Genomic DNA, 20,720 nt, shown 5'->3' with positions numbered 1-20,720 from the left:
ATGACAAAGGACGTAGGGGGTCATTTTTATAACAATCAACCTCAATGTCAACTTTGTGGCCAAATTGGACATGTAGTACAGAAGTGGTACTATAGGTCTGATGAAACCTTCTCTGGTGTGTTTAACATGAATCAAAGGGGGCCAATGCATGTGAATTATCATCAATTTGTTGATTAGGGCTAGTTTTCTCATAATTATGGTGCCTTTCCACAACACTAATGTTATGGTCAATGTGCTTTTAACCAGGTGAGTGTTCCTAGTGCTTCTTATCTCATGTGGCAGCTTCAAGTTCTTAAAAAGCTTCAAGTAAGCAACTTTTCTCAATTAGGGCCTCCTAAGTCAAAGTGTCATTTTACTATTGTCCCTATCAATGTTGGTGAACAAGTTTGGCATCCAGGCTCTAGGGCCACTAATCATGTGACCAATGATATCTCCAGTCACAATAAAGTTGCTTAATACACAGGTACTAGTAAGTTGTTTATGGGAAATGGCACTTGTGTGCATGTTGCACATGTAGGATCTTCATCTATTCCTTCTGGTAAAAAGTCTTACATCTCAAGAATATTCTTCATGTACCTTTTATTTGTAAAAAAAATTGTTATCTGTTGCTTAATTTGCCAAGCATAACCAAGTTTATTTTAAGTGATATCCCTTTTATTATTTTGTGATGGACTTACAAACATGGGCAGTTTTCCTAGTGGGCTACATTCATAAGGGCCTGTATTGGTTTAATTCCTCAATATAACAATTCACTGCTACCGATTCTTCTAGTAGACCTTCGAAGTGTACTAGTTCACTAAACCATGTTGAGTTAAATTGTAACAGCCCGATTTTGGTTAAATCAGAATAGTAGCTTTGGAACCACAAATCCAAGGTCGTAAAATTATTTTAATATTATTTTTGGTGTTTATAGAATGTGAATATATGTGTGTGAAAATTTCGTGAGCTAATTTTGTTATGTAAGTGGTTAATTTGAAAAAAGGACCAAATCGCGTAAAATGTAAAAGTTGCATTCTTTATGATAAAAGTACTTAATTGCCATGGATTATTACATGAAAGGTCCTTATGTTGTAATTATACCATTGATAGTGGAATATGACATAAATGGACATTTAATTGATGTTTTTATAAAGGTTTCATTAAGGGTAAAATGGTAAACTATGTTTTAATGATAATTAAAATAAAAAAAGCCAAAATTCATCTTATTTTCATCCATTGTAACACCCCAAACCTGGCCCAGACGTTATGACCGGATCCGACATGCCACATCGAAGCGTTCAAAATATTTTATATTGTTGATCCAGAAAAACTTACTTAGTGTTTTAAAAGATAATTTCATTATAGGTTAAAGTGAATGGAAGCTGTGCACCAGGTAGGAAACCGGAAAAGAGGTGGTGAGTCCATCGGACTGCTTAAGTACCAAGCTCCCTTCGGATCCAATCCTAGACATGCATACCGCCATTGCCACACCTTAACATCATGGATATTTCTAGGAAACCGATTTGATTAAGTCATTTTTAGGAAAAGTGATTAATTTTGGAAAATACTTTCATTGCGGAAGCTTTGCTTGTTGTCGTGTTATTTTGAAATCAATTGTTGTTTTTTTTAAACGCGCCCTAAAGCTATCCAATTTCAACAGTTAAAATAAGTAATACCTATCTTAGTAATACATATTAAAACCATCAAAAATAATTAAGCGGCCTTATTACATTTAAAAACCCAAAACTTCAAACGTAAATAAAAGGATGTCCAGTTCACCAGAAGAAAATCAAACTTTCAGAACGGGTGGCCACTCCGAATTCCCTCACAGCTCCAAGCCCACTATAGTTGGGGATTTCCTGCGTGGATGAAAATAAAAGGGGTGAATTTGGGGAAACTCGGTGTGTAAGAAAAACCCATTCAAAGCCCAAGTCAGCTCAAGCCTATTGGGCCTAAGCCCATTCAGGTAACAGTGGTACTGGACCAGAGCCCTTTTCAGATTACAATAAACTGGGCCTTAGCCCCTTATTCAGATAACAGTATGGCCCATAGGCCCATTTCAAAATACATGCAACATCAATAACATATGCAAGCCCATTTGGGGAGACTACTCAACCCATCAACCACTACACTCCACCCATACCAGCCCTACACTCCATGTGGGGATTAGCTCAACCCACCCAGCCCAACACTCCACAGTTGCAGCCTTGCTGCTCAGTTAACAGTAAATTGAGGCAAAGCCTCCAGTACCTGGACAAGCTACTTTCAGTACTTCCTCCGTCAATATCCCAATCCCATGCATCAGATAATAACAACATGGCATGCAGTAAATAACAACAGTCAAACATGCATTTAGGTCAATTTAACCCTAGGGGTATTTCGGTAATTTATCTACTAGGGGTAAAACTGTAAATTTTCCACTTTTAAAGGTATTTCAGTAATTTATCTATTTTAGGGTTTTTCATGCATATTCCTACTTTTCACGTACTAACAGAATCACGTACCGAGGGTTCTTACCGAATTGGGTCCGTTGGCCCATCATTCCAATTTTGGCCCATTAAGCCCAAAAATATCGAGGGCACAGAAATCATGCACTTTGCAGTCCAAATTTTGCAGTTTACCAAGAACATTAATCGATTTACCTCACGAGCATTCACACACTCGCAAATCACAAAATATCGGTTTTCAGCATTTCGACTTTTCGACTTTTTCCGATCTAGACTAAGAAAGAGGGTGTTAGTTACACACCTGTTTGCTACGATATGCTGACGAGATCCACACACGAACCGCCTACAATTGGATTACTAACACGTTAATCTAACTATTCAAATACAAACTACGTATTAATCCCTTACAGTATTCGGCCAACCACACCTACAGATCATAGTAAGCTTATACGAAATCAATAAGCAACTCATTAACAAATTTTTGTCAATGTTTACCACATAATCATAATCTCACTGCAAGCTGTCTTCCTGAACAATAGTCACTAAATCATTTATAACTGGAGCTACAAAATTCCAAATCAAGTGCCGTTAATTTTACCTGAAAATAGACTATATATCTTCTATCCATAAAATTTTCAGAATTTTTGGTTTAGCCAATCAATACCAGATTTTTCTTAAAGTTTCCCATGTTTCACTGTTTGACTAATCTGACCACTCTTCATTACGAATCAAATTTCTCATTGTACAGAATTCAAAATATGTTCTCGTTTATTTCATTTGAAACTAGACTCAACAAGCTTTAATTACATAATTTATTCAGCTTCTAATTCATCTCTCACAATTTATGGTGATTTTCCAAAGTCACGTTACTACTGCTGTCCCAAGCAGATTTATTACCAAATTCAGTCTTTCACACCTAACTTGCATGCTTGTTATTTAAACATGTATATCACCAATCAATCATCACATATCTATGATTTTACTTAAGTATAATCTCCATTTCATCATTTTAAAGCACAACATGTTAGCCAATTTTTCCCCTTAGCATCTAAGGCACATGCATGCTCATTTGTTTGGCTCAACTTCACCTATCTTCCATTTTTCATCAAAAGAACATGAAACAACAACCATTTCCTTCATTTTAATTCATGACTAAATGCTCACAACACAACTAAAAATCAAAATATGCTTCAAGAGTTAAGGTAGAATCAAGAAGAACTCATGAACCTCAAAATAGAAGCAAGGTACCAAGAACTTACCTTCAATTTTCCTCCTCCTAGTGACCGAATACTCAAGAGCTTTCTCCTCTCCTTTCTCTTTTCTAATTTTCAGCTATGATGAACAAAGATGGACAAAACTTTGTTCTTTTCACCCCTTTTTCTTTTAATAAAATTTCATATTTCATCCATTTAATTCTTTAATACAAAAGACATGAAATTCCCATCATGGAACATTTACTTAACCCATTATCATGAAACATTTACCTAACCCATTATCATGGAACATTTACCTAACCCATTATCAATTTGTATCAATTTGTACCATAAATTATGGATATCAAGTGCACATTTTGTCTACAACAACATGATGGCTGGCCACTTCATGTAAAATGGGAGGTTTGTCATGCAAATCCTCCTATTTTGCACTCCTATTTATTTGGCCACTTCAATTTAGCCTATAGCATTTTCAAACATTTTCACATAAGTCCTATTTCATAATTTCACCCCCTTTTTCTTATGGAACAAAAAAAATTAACTAAAATTGCCGGCTTCTATCTTAAGCTTGGGCCTTCTAGAGGCCCACTAACATAATTAAATCTATGTCAACATTCACAGAATTCCCGAAAATTGGGGAGTTACATCCATCTTTGACTGAAAATAGAGAAAAGAGTAGGGTTTTGAAGCTTTCATCCATTCGGCACTTGCATAGCTCAATTGAGGTATGTTTTAAGCTAGGTTTTTTATGATTTCTACGTTTTTGTGATCGTTACTTTGAGTACTAGCTAGCCCATGCCTAAAATTTTGAAAGTGTTGATGATTTTGAAATTTTCCATTGATGAATTCATGTGTTTTTGGATGTTTGATGGTGAATTATGAAAGTTTGGTGTTGAATATTCATGTTTTGTAAAGTGATTTTGAGTAAAAATGCATATTAGGGATTAAATTGAGAAAAATGGAAATTGAGGGGTTCAAATATGAAATAAATGAAAAATATGGGCTGCTAGGGAGCTATAGAGAATTTGGCTAAGCATGGACTGTATTGAATTTTGTGCATTTATGAAATAGGGACTAATTTGTAAGAAATGTGAAAGTTAAGGGCCAAAGTGAAAATTGGCTTAAATATGTGTTTTTGGATGAAATTGAGAGAATAGGTGATTAAATGAGTTAATTTTGAATGCATATAGATCAAGAAAAGAGGAATCTAGAATTAGATCAGGGGAAAGGCAAGATAATCGAGTAATTGACTCATTTCGCCATTTTTCATACCCGAGGTAAGTTCATAGGTGTTAATTTTATTATAAATGAATATTATATGCTTTGATATTGCATAAAATGTATTTCTGAGATTTCGGATAATATTTGAATTGTGAATACGAATTTACGAAAGTTTTCGACGATGAAATTGACAAGTGAAACTTCTCGGTTAAACTTTAAGTATAGCTATGATGGAAATGAAATGTCATTAAGTTAATATATTGGCTTTGGGACATGATATCACCACTTTGGGTGCAAGTAAATACCTTGATTTGGCTACGGGCCATGGTATAGGTACTCCGGAATAAGTTACTTTGATTTGGCTATGGGCCATGGTATAAGAACTTATCGATTGTGATCCTTAAGTATCCGATTTTTATTCTAAATGATCCAATGGGTAAAAGAATGACTTGTTTGAGAAAGATGTTAATACTAAGTGGTACAGGTACGTACGGAACCTATTTGAGCATTACAATGAGTAAGTTCAATGAGATGTTAAATCATGTTTTGAGACATGATAGGAAGGTTTGTGTAATTGAGATGTTGTTTTTGGTAATGAGTATATTATAGAATTGTGTTTATTTGATGAATTGAATTGCTTAACTACGAACTTACTAAGCTATGAAGCTCACTGTATGTTATTTGTCTATGTTTTATAGATCATCGAAGCTAGCTTGGATTCGGGGATCATCAGGAAATGTCATCACATTATCGATTATCTTGTTGGTATTTTTGAAGCTTGTATATATGGTAGATGGCATGTATAGGCTAGTGTCATTTTGATTATGTTTTGAGTTGTGAATTTAGTCATGAGATGTGGCTTGTAAATGGTGTTGGTTATGAAATTGAATTTGGCTTGATTTATATGTTGTCAAGTGATAAGTATGTGATGTATATAATGCCTTCTATGTTGGCTTATTTTGGTATGTTGGCATTAGTTGTTGATATAGTTTAATGATGTGTTTTGTGATATGGAATAGATGTTAATGTGATGAATTTTGGTATAATAATTTGATAGGTTTTGAATGTGGAAATGAGTAGTTGAATTGATTGATGATAGATGGCATGACATGAGTATGAATTGGCATGTTTTTGATTGCTTAAAGATGTATTGAAATGGTGCTATTTTGGTTACTTTGTGTACTTGAGAATAGGGTGGAAAATTGGCTTTACAAAGGGCCTATTTTTGTCCACACAGGCAGAGACACAGGCGTGTGCCTCAGCCGTGTGTGACACATGGTCATGTTACACAGCCGTGTGTCCCCTACGGTGGCCATACGAATTTAAGTCAGTCTCGAGCATGGCTTAGACACAAGGGCGTGTTTGGTGACCGTGTGAGGCACATAGGCTTGGCATATAGCCGTGTGTGGCCTTTTCGAAGGGTACACAGGCTAGACACACGGGCGTGTGGTTGGCCGTGTGACCTAAGTCAGTAACCTCTCCAGTTTTCCCACGGCCAAGGCACACGGGCGTGTCTCCGGCCGTATGGTGCAAGTTAGTATGTATGCTTTTTTTTCACACGGCCTAGGACACTAGCGTGTCTGGTAGCCGTGTGAAGCACACGGCCTGCTTACACGAGCCTGTGACCTATGTATGTAAAATTTTTTTCTTAGTGTTTGGAAAATTTTATATGTGATCGGTTTAATCCTGAACCACTCTTTAGCATGTTCTAAGGTCTCGTAGACCTATATAAGGGACTCTGTGAATGTGAATGAATGATATGCGATATTGAATGTTTGATAAATGTCATTGTCCGGTAATGCCTCTAACCCTATTCTGGCGACAGATACGTGTTAGGGGTGTTACATAAATTCTAGTTCAGTTGTTGATTTTCTACACAAATGCCTAGGACATCCATGTAATAAAGTAATTCATCAAGTACTCACTAGTTGTAACATTTCTACACAAGCACATTTTAGTGTTTGTTCAGCTTGTCAACTTGGGAAGTCTCACAAGCTTCTATTTTCTACTTCCAAGACTATAAACTCTTTCCCTTTTGAACTACTTATATTAGACTTATGGGGCCTTGCTCATGTAACTTCATAAGGATGTTTGTACTATGTTTCTTTTATTGATACCTATAATAGGTACACTTGGATCTACTTACTCAAACATAAGTCAGAAGTTGTTGATAATTTTGTTCAGTTTTAAAAATTTGTTCAAGTTCAGATTAATTCTAAAATCAAAATGTTTCAAAGTGATTGGGGTGATGAATTTAGATCTTTCCCTCAAGTGTTTAACCAATTTGATATTCAACATAGACTAATTTGTCCTCACACTTCAGAATAGAATGGTCTTGTAGAAAGAAAGCAGAGACATATTGTTGAAACTAGTCTCACATAGCTGCTCAAGATTCTCTTTCTATGCATTTTTAGACACATGTTTTTCTTAGTGTTGTGTATTTGATTAACAAGCTTCTCACATTTGTCTTGGAAGGAAGATCTCGTCATGAGTTGTTGTATCAACCCAAGCTTGATTACTTGCATCTTAGGATTTTTGGTAGTTGCTTCTATCCCTATCTTAGACGCTACAACAAGCATAAATCGTAGTTTTAGACTAAGCCATAACCTTTTCTTGGCTATAGTTTCCTTCATAAAGGATACAAGTGCATTGATGATTCAGGCATAATATTTGTATCTATATATGTCATTTTTTATGAGAGATGTTTTCCATTTTCCTCCAACTTGATGAAGGTGTCTCCATGACATTCAACGACAAATCATCATGCTCATCAGAGGTTTTATGTTCATATTGTATCCTCTTAGAGACCCTTTTCAGCTATTCCAGCATCTTGGCCCAATCAAAGTTCACCTGCAAGATCACCTATAGTTTCTTTCGCATCTTCTATAAACATTATGTCTCTTATTGAGCTTTCTTGAGTCTCCTCTACTTCTTCTTCAGTTGAGTTTGTCCCATACATTACCCTTGATATTGTTCCATTTGTTGGCACTCAATCTGGTTCCAATGTGCATCCTATGCAAACTCGGTCAAAAAATGGTATTTTTAGACCAAAGTTTTATTCAACTAAAGTTTGTTATTGAGATCCCCTAGAAATTGAAGAAGCTTTCACAATTCCTTAGTGGACCAAGGTTGTTTAACAGGAATATGATGCACTTTTGAAAAACAACACCTAGAAGCTGGTTCCTTTACCTAGAGTTGTAGGTTGTAAGTGGATATTTAAGCTAAAAAAGAATGTTGATGGCACTATAGCTCGATATCAGGACAGGCTGGTGGTCAAAAGGCATCTCTAAAAAGTTGGTATTGATTTCCAAGATACTTTTAGTCTTGTGTTTAAACTAACCACTATCAAGGTTATTCTAACTCTAATTGTGACATATGAGCGGCAACTAATGCAAGTTGACATCAACAATGCCTTCTTGAATGAAGACCTTATAGAGGAGATCTATATGGTTCAACTTCTTTTTTTTTGAGACACATGATGGTGCTACACCACTTGTCTGTAACTTGAAAAAGGCTCTCTATAGCCTTAAGAAGGGTTCTAAAGCTTGGTTTCACAAGCTCAGGGAGTATTTGATAGCTACATGATTTGTATTATCCAAGTCAGATGCTTCCTTATGCATTAAAACTTTTGGAGAGGTGATTCTTTATGTTTTAGTGTATATTGATGACATTATTGACACAGGCAATCAACATGCCTTTGTGGATAAATTTGTTAAGTCTTTGGACGTAAAATTTTCACTCATGGATTTGGGGAAACTGTATTTTTTCTTAAGCATTGTAGTGACTTACACTATTTTTGGTTTGTTTGTAAATCAAAGGATGTACATTTTGGATCTGTTGAAGATATGCAATATAAATCACTCGAATTGTTCTCCCACTTCTATTGCCAGCTCTTGTAATTTGTCTGCTCACAGTGGTAGTCTAGTTAACAATGATTCAGAATATAGGAGCATTGTAGGTGATTTATAGTACAAGGTATGTCAATTCATGCATAAACCTCTTGATCAACATTTTAAAGCAGTAAAAAGAATTCTAAGGTATCTACAAGGTACTATGGATTATGGTCTTTTTTTTTCAAAATTGCACCTAGAATGTCTTTGGTTGGATATTCTAAAGCCAATTAGGGAACTGATCTAGATGACAGGCATTCAATAACAGGGTTATGTGTTTTTCTAGGAGGTAATCTTATGTCATAGGGTTCAAGGAAATAGCAGGTGGTCTCTCGTTCCACTGCAGAAGCTAAGTACAGGGGCTTAGCTCATGTTGCTGCTGAAATTGTCTGGTTAGATTCCTTGTTGTCTAAGTTAAAGGTCTCTATTACAAGCAAAGTTGTTGTTTGGTGTGATAATTCAGGTGCAGTGGTTGTGTCAGCCAATCCAGTGATGCATTCCAAGTTTAAACATGTAGAACTAGACTTGTTTTCTGTTCAAGATAAAGTGGCAGCAAGAAAGTTAATAGTTGGACATGTTCTAGCACAAGATCAGGTTGAAAATGTGCTTACCAAACCTTTGTCTACACCTTTCTTCAACAAATTTAGATCCAGTTTTAATGCTGTTAGAAAGTATGGACAACTACGAACCAGAAGTCACTACGAAAGCCAGCAAATGGGTGAATGTTAAGGTATGAAAGCATGGTTCTCAGCATGGCTCAACATGTGCTTCTACTGCTAGTTAGGTAATTCTGTTATGCGCAGCTGCTAGTTAGGTAGTTTTGTTATGTATTTAGTTAAGTCAGTCAGTGTATAAGCTAATAGTCAGTTAGCTTGATTGTTAGACTAAGTTTCTTGGTTGATACATTAGCTATCATTGTATAAATGTGATGTTCTACGGGAGAGCGTTCAATCAAATCAAATATTTTTTTTGAGTTAATCGAGTTAACGAATCATATTTTATCACCCTAACACAATTTGAAAATTTCTCAAGTCGAGTCAAGTGAGTTGGAATTTGAATCAAATATATTTATTCAAGTTAAACTAAAAAAAATGACTTCGGGTCTTTGTAACCACTATCATCCACTGTAATCAAATTGGCCCACCTAATCATATTTATTATTAATTTTCATCCCCTCATAATTTATTTATTTATCTTTTATATACGGGTTAGCTTATTTGCTTACTTAATTGCTTCAATTATCTTCTGATTCTTGTCATATATTTTGAAATTGAAAAATATATTAAATGTAAAAAAAAATGTGATTTTTTAAATAAAAGTTATCTTAGAGAAATGTGATATTGATACTAACATAAAATTTTAACACGAACATTTTATGGGATCATTAATAATTAAATTTTAATAGAAATTTATAAAGATTCAATATGACTGAACAATTCAATAATATAAATAGTAAAAAAATGTGAAATTTAATTTAATAATATAAATAGTAGATATAAATAAAATTGTTACTGTTTAGGTTTAAGGATTTTTTTGGATGATTTTGATTTTTGATTTGGGCGTAAAGGGTGAAGAGTAAAAGTTTAAGGTAAAATAAAAAGTTTTAGGGCTTTGGGGAATAAAATTTTGGAAGGAAAATAAATGGGGGAAGTAAAACTTTGAGGGGGAAATATTCAAAAAAAATGGGGGGGGGGGTGGGTTTGAAGTAGACAAGGGGTTGGATGAGAGTAAAAGTTTTGGGGGAAAAGCAAAAAAGTTTAGGGGTTTGGGGTAAAAATATAAAATATTATAGTTTGGAATTCGGTTTGTTTGAATTATTCGAGTTATTTTAATTCGAAAACTCAACTCGATTCGAACTCGAAATTTGAAAAAAAAATTCGAGTTGACTTGAATAACTCAATTTATTTAACTCAAAATTTGAAAAAAAAATTAAATTTTTAAAATCGAATCGAGTTTTGCTCACTCTTGTGATGCTCGGTCCTCTTGAATTATTAGAGTAGATGAAATAAAACAAGTAGACTCGTTCTTTAGCTTTATTTCTTTGTTTTGTGAGTGAATCAAACAATGATTATATGTATTAATTAAAATAGGTTAAATTATTTTTTAATTTTTTTATAAATTTTATGAGTAATATAATAAATAAATTTAAACATAATATTTCAAAATATATATCTTAAAAATTAATAAGTGATACTATTCCACCAAATGTAAAATAAATACTTGAATGCAATCTATAAAAGATATGATTATTTTATTTTATTAATAAGATTTAAGGAAGAAAATCACATTTAAAAAGTATATATGATTGTATTTTGTTATATAAATCATAAAAATTATTCTTCATGGCTATACATATATATATAGCAAATATTAAAAATATGCATGCAATGATATATATAGCATGTATTGAGAATGAATAAACATACAAACATACGAAGTAGTAATTAAATAATGCATGAGATACAAAAAAGTAATAATTAAATAATGCATGATATACAAAAAAGAGTAATACAATATCAATGTACATATTCATGAAATGTAATATCAAATAAAAAATAAAAAATAACATATAACACATGATATATGCAATATATAAAAAAATGAAATGAGTTATTGTTAACAAAATGCAATAACAAAGCATATCCTCGAGTATTTTAATTACATGCTCTGATTGGTCATCTGTTTGGGGATAGAATGCGGTATTAAAAGGCAATCAAGTACACAAAGCGTCGTGTAATTTACCCTAAAATCTAGAAGTAAATCACAGATCTCGATCGAAAATAATAGATAACGGTACGCTGTAAAGTCTGACAATCTCAGCAATATACAATTCTGCCAACTTTTCGAGTGAATAATATGTTCTTACAAGTATGAAATGTGCAAACTTGGTCAAGCGATCAACAATAACCCAAACAACATCTTTCATTCATGGAGATAACGGCAACCTGTAGCACCCTAACCCGTATCCGTCACCAGAATAGGGTAACAGAGTATTACCGGAGTTTACAGAATAATTACAAATAATTCAGGTTATTTACTATTCCGTTTCTATAAATGGTCTTATTGTCCCTTACATGGGCCCTCGAGGTCCAATATGAACGTTGAAACCGAATCAGGACTAAATCAGGATCTCAGATAATTTTTTGCGAAATTTTTAAAATTTCCTAGGTGCAGGGCTCACACGCCCATATGGTTCAGGGACACGCCCGTGCTGCAGGCTGTGTTAGACCCCGTGTAACTTTCTGACTTGTAGCATACAACCAACCATACGCCTGTATGAGTAGGCTGTGTGATCAATTTAATTTTCAAAAAATTAGGTGCAGGGTTCTCACAGGCAAGGCACATGCTCGTGTTCTAGGTCTTGTAGCACACACGGCTAAGATACATACCAGTGTCTCTTCCAGTGTGCTCAACTCTAAGCATTCTGTTTCTCAATTTTAAGATGCAGGGGACACACGACCTAACCACATGCTCTTGCACCATGCCGTGTGTCACACACGGTCTAGGCACATGCCCATGTGTCTACCCGTATGGACAAAATAAAACCATTTATAGCTTCATTTCTCACCAAAAATTTTACCAATATCCTGCATCAAAACTTACATCCAAATACCAACCAATTCAAGCATTGATTTCAAGTAAATTCTAACATCTAATGTGATATATCATTGCATATATAATTATATATATAATCTTACCTTAGTTTAACCTAAACATTAAACATCACTTAATCATCCATACTTAACATATATGTATTTATCATAGCATAATACTTTGTAAGTACCAAAACAAACATTTACTAGGCATTCCAATGGCTAAATTATAAATAACATATTCAAGCCATCTATGGTCAAGTTAACCTATACATGCCATTATACCAAAATAAGTTTACTATTTATACCAAAATAAACTTGTGGATAGTGTGATGATGCTCCAACCGTTCACCAACCTTCATAAGCTTCCGAGCACTATAAAACAAAGAAAAGTAAACCTAGTAAGCATATTATACTTAGTAAGTTCGCATAACTGGAATTAAACTTACCATTCTCATTTATTTAAATTAAGCATATAATAACATGTTTCTATCAGCTTGGTAAAATTGCCTAAACACATGCATTCAATCAAACATGTTAGTCAGAAAATTCTCATATACATCAAGTAAACATAGATGAGGTCATCATGCTATATTCTTTCAAGAGATTATTCATTTCATCTCATAATTCACATATCATGTCAAGTATTTTGTCCGTTGAATCATTGAAATTCCGATGGATACTCAAATAGTACACTCAAAGGGTACAAGTCAATAACCCATCAATTCATATTCAGGAGTACCCATTAAGGCACTTAATCAGAAAGCACACTCTCGATCCACATATCATATAACAGGATTACTTGTCCAAGCTAATTCCTGTTTCCAACATATGCTCATAAGAGCTTAATCAAGATTACCCGTCCGGGCTAAATTCTTTCTATAACATATGCTCAAGAGGGCTTATATCAGGATTACCAGTTCAAGCTAAATATTTTCTGTAATTAGGTCAATAGGACTACTCGTCCGAGTTAAATCCCATCAACAACAAATGCAGGACCTCAATCAATAGGGGAAATCACATTTGTCCATCGAAATCCAATATTCAAACGGAACTTAACCCTTTTCAAACAATATCAAGCATGTATTCAATTTCTTATATTATAACATCCAACTAATTCACATAAATATAAACCACATTCTATACAAATACAATAATCAATTCAAAATATTTACATGCTTAATTAAGTTACACGAACTTACCTCAACACTTGTTCGCGTATATAAATCTACTAATCTGAAACTTTCTCCTTTCCTCGATCTAACTTTGAATTTGAGTTATCCAAGTCTATATAAATGAATTTAATCATCAATTTATTACATTTCATATTCAATTGGTCTCAATTTATGTCCTAGAAAAAATTACCATTTTGCCCCTAAACTTTCCATAAATTCCAATTTCGTCTCTAGGCTCGGAAAATGAAATTCATGCAATTTACTCCCTATTCCAAGCCTAATCAAAATTTCAATGTACAATTTACAGCACATGTATTCCATAAATTTCAAAATTTTTCTTCAATTTTCACAACTTTACAAATTAGTCCCTAAATCATGTTTTCATGAAAAATTACTTCGTAAAAGATGTTTATCTATCAACAACCTTTTATTTCTACCATTAATTTTAAATTTTCAACATATTCATCTATGACATAATTTCTATACTTTGATAACTTTTCAAAATAATTCTCCAAATAGATAGAGTAAACTATCTCGGTTTCAAAAATAGAAAAATTACTAAAAACGGGACAAGAAAACTTACCCAATTAAGCTTGATTAGTTTCTACTATCTCTCCTAGGGTTTCTATGCAAAATTTGGGGAAGATGATATTTCTACTTAATTTAATTATCATCTTTAATTTTATCACTTTCCAATTTAATCCTTAACCTTTTCTAATTTATCCATGGATAAATCATCAAAAATATCTACTAACTTTTGATTAATGATCTAATTACCATATAAGGACCTCAAATTTTGAATTTTGATAGCTATTTGATCCTTCTAGTTACTAGAATTCAATTTTTGCATTTTATGCGATTTGGTCTTTCATGTAATTAAGAACTAAATGATAAAATTTGTTTATCAGAATTTTCATATGACATTCCTAACATAATGCAAACCATGCAAAAATATAAAAATAAATTTTCTTTTCGGCTCAAATTTGTGGTCCCGAAACTACTGTTTTGATTTCACTGAAAATAGGTTGTTACACAACCCCGATACAAAATCCATAGTAATTCGTTCCCACTTCCACTTTGGAATCATAATAGGCTGTAACAATCCAGAAGGTAATGATACTCGGCTTTGAATTGTTGACAAATCAAACATTTTGGTATACAATCTAAAATCTCACATTTCATACCTGGGCACCAGTACATTTGTTTCAAATCCCCATATATTTTATTGCTACTAGGATGAATTGAGTAACTACTGTTGAGTCCACTATTTATTTCAAATCTTCATATGTTTCATACATTTTATTGTGGTCCCAAAACTACTGTTTTCGACGCCATTGAAAATGGGTTATTACAAATACCTTTGGTTTGACTGGAATATAAGTTGTTGTGCTTAGTTGCTGCTAGAACAAAGGAGGCTCTAGCATATGTGCAAGCTAAGTTGGCGAGGTTGTAGGATTTCAGGTGATCTTTTGTACTCTACCTTTGGGTGATTAATGATGTCATGTTTCTTGTATGAACTGCATTTGTGTTTGCTCTAAGGTTGTTAGAATCCACAATTGTGTATGAATATGGTGAATGAGTATGCTGTGTATGCATGAATCTGCGAAAGTAGTGTACTCTTACTAGTATGTTCACCAGATGTCAAATAGTTATGAATTAGTGTATCAATAAATGGTGTATTGTATGTTATTGTAATATGCACGATGACTTGCATAAAATGCATGCTTATTATAAGTGGAGTATGGAGGTATTTATATTGATGGGATAGTGTGTAATGCCCCAGAATTGGGGTTAAAATTATTCAGGTTAGTTGGTCGGGTCAACAGTTTGGTGGGACTATTAAGTTGATTTTCACGTTTTAGTCATAGAATGAGCAATTTGGTTCTGTGGCTAGGTCTTTGGTAGCATAGCCTTTGGTCTGGAGTTCGATTCCACACATGTGCAATGTGGGAATTATTCTTTTTAAGCATTATTACTTGTTTTAATTCTTAAAATATATATGTTAAAAGATCTTAAGGGTTTTTGATAAATTGGTTATTAATTAATTTTTTTGGAATTTTTTATTATTTTAAATTAAAAAAACTTCCTAAAACTTCTCTCATGTTGGCAATTATTTTCACGCTAGTTTAGAGTTTTTCCCCAATTTTAGAATTGACCTCTTTTGGCTTCCATACTCCTCTGTTTCAACATTTTTTGTTCTTTTTGTTTTTATTTCTAATCCTTCCTTTCATTTTTTTCCTCATTTTTTGTTCTTTTTATTTCAAAATTGTCGTCATTAGTTATTGTTTTCAAAAGCCATTCCTTGTTCAATTGCTAAGTGTGGAATCGGGTAAGTATTAGTATTGTTTTATTACTTCCCTCTAAGTTATGGGTTAATTGTGTTAGTTGTTTTATTAGTATCAATTTGGGTGAATGCTTATAAGTTGTTATGATGGTTAATGAGTTTCTAGGAACGGTTCAATTAAGATGTTTCAATCTTTCATTGGTTTTTGGAATCGCAACTTTAGGTGTGTTTCTGAAATTAAAGTGGTTAGGGGTTAATTTGATGGAGAAATTCATGATTTCAATTAATCTCGGTAGGGTTTTGTGACCACACGAGTAGCCACACGAGTGTGTGCTGCACATTAGCAGTCCACACGACTATGTATCGCTATGGAATTAAGGGATTTTTTAGTCACGTGGCCCGAGGTTGTGCCACACCGGCTAGCCACAATGTCGTGTGACCACTATTTTGGGATTTTTTTTCATTTTTCACACTGGTGTGTGCCTTGGACAGACGACCATGTTTTTCAGCCATACGGGCATGTTAGTTTTCCACATGGCCGTGTCTACTCTGCCTCTTAATTTTTCTAATTTTTGAACATTTGAAAAGTGAGTTACACGAGTTACTCACACAGCCATGTAACCCTATCACACGAGCATGTGTAACAGCCCGATTTTAACCTTATTCGGAACAGTGGTTTCGGGACCACAAATCTGAGTTAGAAAAAAATAAATTTAAAAATATTTTTGGTGTTTATAATGTGTGAATTTGTGTGTGCAAAATTTTCGTTTTAAAATTTTATCGTTTGAATGCTCGATTTAAAAAAATGGCTTAATCGCGTAAAATGAAAATTTAATGGTTTAATAGAAAATGGCCGAATTGAATATGTCTTTTTAATATGGAGTATTTAAGTGGCAATTTGACCATATTTAAGTGGCCATGTTTTATAATGGTTCAATATTTGTTTATAAAGGTTATTTAGGTAATTTAATAAAATAATATAAGTTATAATATAATAAAACATTAAAAGAAAAAATGCTTGTGTTCATTTTTTTTGACCGAAACTAGTAAAAGAAAAGAAAAAAAGAAAGCAAATGATATTCAGCCATTTTTTATTCAAATTCATGGTTAGTTTGGTTTCGATTTTTGATAATTTTTACATTTTTGAGGTCGTTGCTAAGTTATCTACAAAGCCCACTACAGGAAAATAGGGCTTTAGCGGCGTTTTTAGTGGCGTTTTATTAAAAAATGCCGCCAAAATTTTAAAATTCAGAGCAATAGCGGTGTTCCAAAAAAAAAGCCGGTAAAAACAGAGCATTCGCGGCGTTTTTTACTAAAACGCCGCTAAAAACAGAGCATTAGCGGCGCTTTAGGTAAAACGCCGCTAAAAACCAGAGCATTAGCGGCGCTTTAGGTAAAACGCCGCTAATAACCAGAGCATTAGCGGCGCTTTAGGTAAAACGCCGCTAAAAACCAGAGCATTAGCGGCGCTTTATGTAAAACGCCGCTAAAAACCAGAGTATTAGCGGCGCTTTAGGTAAAACGCCGCTAAAAACCCCATAACCCCTAAGCCTCAAAAAGAATCATAAACACTAATTTCTAACCTCTAAAACAATAATTATTAAAATTTATGATTATACAATATATTGAATATTTTCTTATATAATCATAAAAGAGATAGTATTGAATTTAAAATATTAAATTAATTATCATTATATTTTAAGGATTATGGTTTAAGATATATGGTTTAAGCAGGTTCAATTATGATCGTTAACTATGGTTTAAGGTTTAGGAGTTAACTAATATTTGAAGGTTTATGATGAATTCGGGGTTTATGGATTATGATTTAGGGTTTAAAGGTTAGGGTTAAAGTTTAGAGTGGGACAATTACTATTATCTTCTTAAGAGATAATTTCCTTTCCAGATTCTTACTTGGGATGCTATATATTAAGAAAGGGTGATTTTGAATGTGGAATTAGCATTTGTTGAACTATGTATAAATTCCAAGCTTATATAACATAGAAATATCTTACAGAGTGGACATTATAACTAGAGTGTTCCAATAGAGAATTAATTGTTTTATTAAAGTTATGTAACTTTGTATAAATAATAATGCTATTGTGTATTTTTAATTATCTATTTTTTTGTTTAAATATATTTAGATTAAATAGAATGTCTGAAATAAAATATGTTAAAAATTAAGTTTAGGTTAAGGGTTTAAGAAAATGATACTATTAGCTAGATATTAACTGAAGAACATAATTTGGATTTTACTAAGATTCATGTTATTTTGTATATACGTACTCATAATATTATTTAATATAAGAATATAAACATATATATATGTGTTTTAATTTGTACTACATTAACATTGGCCACACGAATTCCCAAAAATATGTTTATTATGGTTTAGGGTTAACAGTTTTTTAGAGTATATATACTTTATAGTTTGGGCTTTATGGTCCAGGAGTTATGGTTGGTTTAGGGGTTACCGAATGGTTTTGGGGTTTAAAGTTTGGGGTGAGGGGTTTTTTGTTTGTGGTCTAAGGTTTAGGGTTTAGAGTATCAGGTTTAGGGTTTCTAATTTAGAGTATAATTTTGGATTTTAATTTAGAAGATAAATGTATATAAGATAAATATATATAAAATATTATTTTAAAATATATATAAATATATATATATGGAAAGTGGTTTAGTGTGCAATTGTGTACATGAACTGTAATTTGATCTAGATCTTGTAAAATATTAATTTACACGTTATTGATATAATAAACAACATCATGTTTTTATTTAATTAATTAATTTATATGCATACATAATATGTATTTTAAAATGTGTATTAAATCAAAATTAAAGTTTTAACTATAGTTAGGGTTTTAGGGTTTATATATATTTTAAAAGAAATTCTAAATATATAGTTTTAAATTTTGATCAATTTCTATAAAATATTCAGGTATTAGCGGCGTTTATACATAAAACGCCGCAAAAGATAGAAAATAGCGGCGTTTTTTTAGAAAACGCCACAAAATTTCATTATACATTACAGTAAAACGGCGTCGTTTCCTTTGAATAGTAGTGGCTTTAGCGGCGTTTCTATAATAAACGCCACAACGCGTATTAGAACGGCGTCGTTTTATTGTGTATATAAAATAGGTATTAGTGGCGCTTTGCTGAAAACGCCGCAAAAGGTCTTATTAGCGGCGCGTTGCTAAAAACACCACAAATTTTGCTTATTTGAAACGACGTCGTTTTTTCTCTCTTGAGGTTTATGCCCTTTACCCGAAATCGGTTTCATTTTTTTGCTAATTCCTTTTCCCCCATCTCGTATTCCTTCCCCAAATCCCTAAAACAAAACCTCTTTTTTTTCCCCAAATCATCCCCTAATTTCCCAAACCTGAAATCCCTAACATTTTCCCCAAGTCCTCTTTTTTTCCCTTAATCTGTTCCCCCCATTCCCGAAATCCCTTACTTGTTTTCCCTTTCCTGTCGTCGATGGTCAGATGGTTCATGGGTTTTAAATGGTTAGTTTTTTAGTCCCCTTTAGATTAATGTGTAGTTACTGTATTAGTTGGCTTTTATTTTTTTTGGGATTTTAGATTAATGATGTTGATACTGATGTTGATGTTGATCTCGATGATTATACCCTTGTTTTAAGTAAACCCAATCCGGGTCTGGTGTTTCTGGTGCTGTTTTGAACTGAACCACCACAATTATTGGTGCTGGAATCATGGCTTTACCTGCTACTATGAAGGTTCTGGGGCTTGTTTTAGGGATTCTCGATCAGTGGTTAGGACTGGTTCGGTTCGTAATGTCTGGGTGATGTTATGTCTGGTTCGGTTCGTCATATTGGGGTTCTCGATCAGTGGTTAGGACTAGTTTTGGGGATCATAGGAAGTTATTGGTTTTGGTTGTTATGGTTGTTTTTCTTGCTCCACTTTGCGTGTTAGATAGGATTGATTCACTGAGCATGACTTTGGCTGCTTCGATAGCTCTCGCTGTTGTTTTAATTGTGGTTTGCTTTGCTGTTGCATTCATTAAGCTTATTGAAGGGAAGATAGAGGCTCCAAGGAGGAGCCTAGATTTTGGATCGAAAATGGCAATTTTGGATTTACTAGTAGTTATCCCTATTATGACTAATGCATATGTTTGCCATTTCAATGTTCAACCTATATACAATGAGCTCGAAGGTGATATTTTGACCAATTTTGATAGGAATCTGGGAATTCGTTTTAGCACTGCTTTGAATTATATTTGGTCTTCATTTGGTTCTGGTTTTCCCTGTTATTCACTTTTCTCTACGGCAAACTGTGGATAACTTGGTGTTTGAGGGATCAGCTCCTCTCACGGAGAGTAAAAAACGGTCTTTGGCATTAACAGTAATATTGTTAGTGCTTATATATATTTGATCTACTATGTTCCCAAATATATGGACAGCTTTCAAATTTACTGGAGCAACAACAGCTTACTGTCTTTTAATATGTATACAATGTAACTTACTGTCTTTTAATGGTATTGAGCTTGGTCCTATTTCTCCTGTTAATGTTATACCATATTGCTGGCTGTTTTTTTAATCATTTTATTTGTTTATTCCCACCTGTTATTATGCAATATAATTAATATTATACCAATCATTAAATGTTGTTTATTTTTAGAACTCATTTGATTGTTTTGTCGACCAGAAACAGACTTTTGTTCTTCAAATACAATGAGTAGGGAAGTCTCTCGACATTATTAGAGATCAATCCCAAGCATCTCTAAATAAACCCTCAAGAAAACATTTCCATTTCAATCAAGGTAACATTTTTTTCCTAACATTTATGTTTCTTTCAACATGTTTTTCCTTTTATGTTTTCAGTGTTTAATTAACATTTAATTACATTCCTAAAGTTTTAATGTTTTTCCTAACATTTAATTAACATTTTAATTACATTCCTAAAT

The 20,720-nt window shown here is 33.3% G+C and overlaps 1 pseudogene; it reads left to right on the top strand.

Moving 5' to 3' along the window:
- Positions 1–20,353, top strand: LOC121217826 (amino acid transporter AVT6E-like; annotated as a pseudogene).
- The last annotated feature ends 367 nt before the right edge of the window (positions 20,354–20,720 follow it).

The sequence above is a fragment of the Gossypium hirsutum genome, chromosome A03 (assembly GCF_007990345.1).
Source record: "Gossypium hirsutum isolate 1008001.06 chromosome A03, Gossypium_hirsutum_v2.1, whole genome shotgun sequence".
NCBI lineage: Eukaryota > Viridiplantae > Streptophyta > Magnoliopsida > Malvales > Malvaceae > Gossypium > Gossypium hirsutum.
The sequence above is the reverse complement of the archived record's forward strand: the minus strand, read 5'-3'. Positions and strand labels throughout refer to the sequence as shown.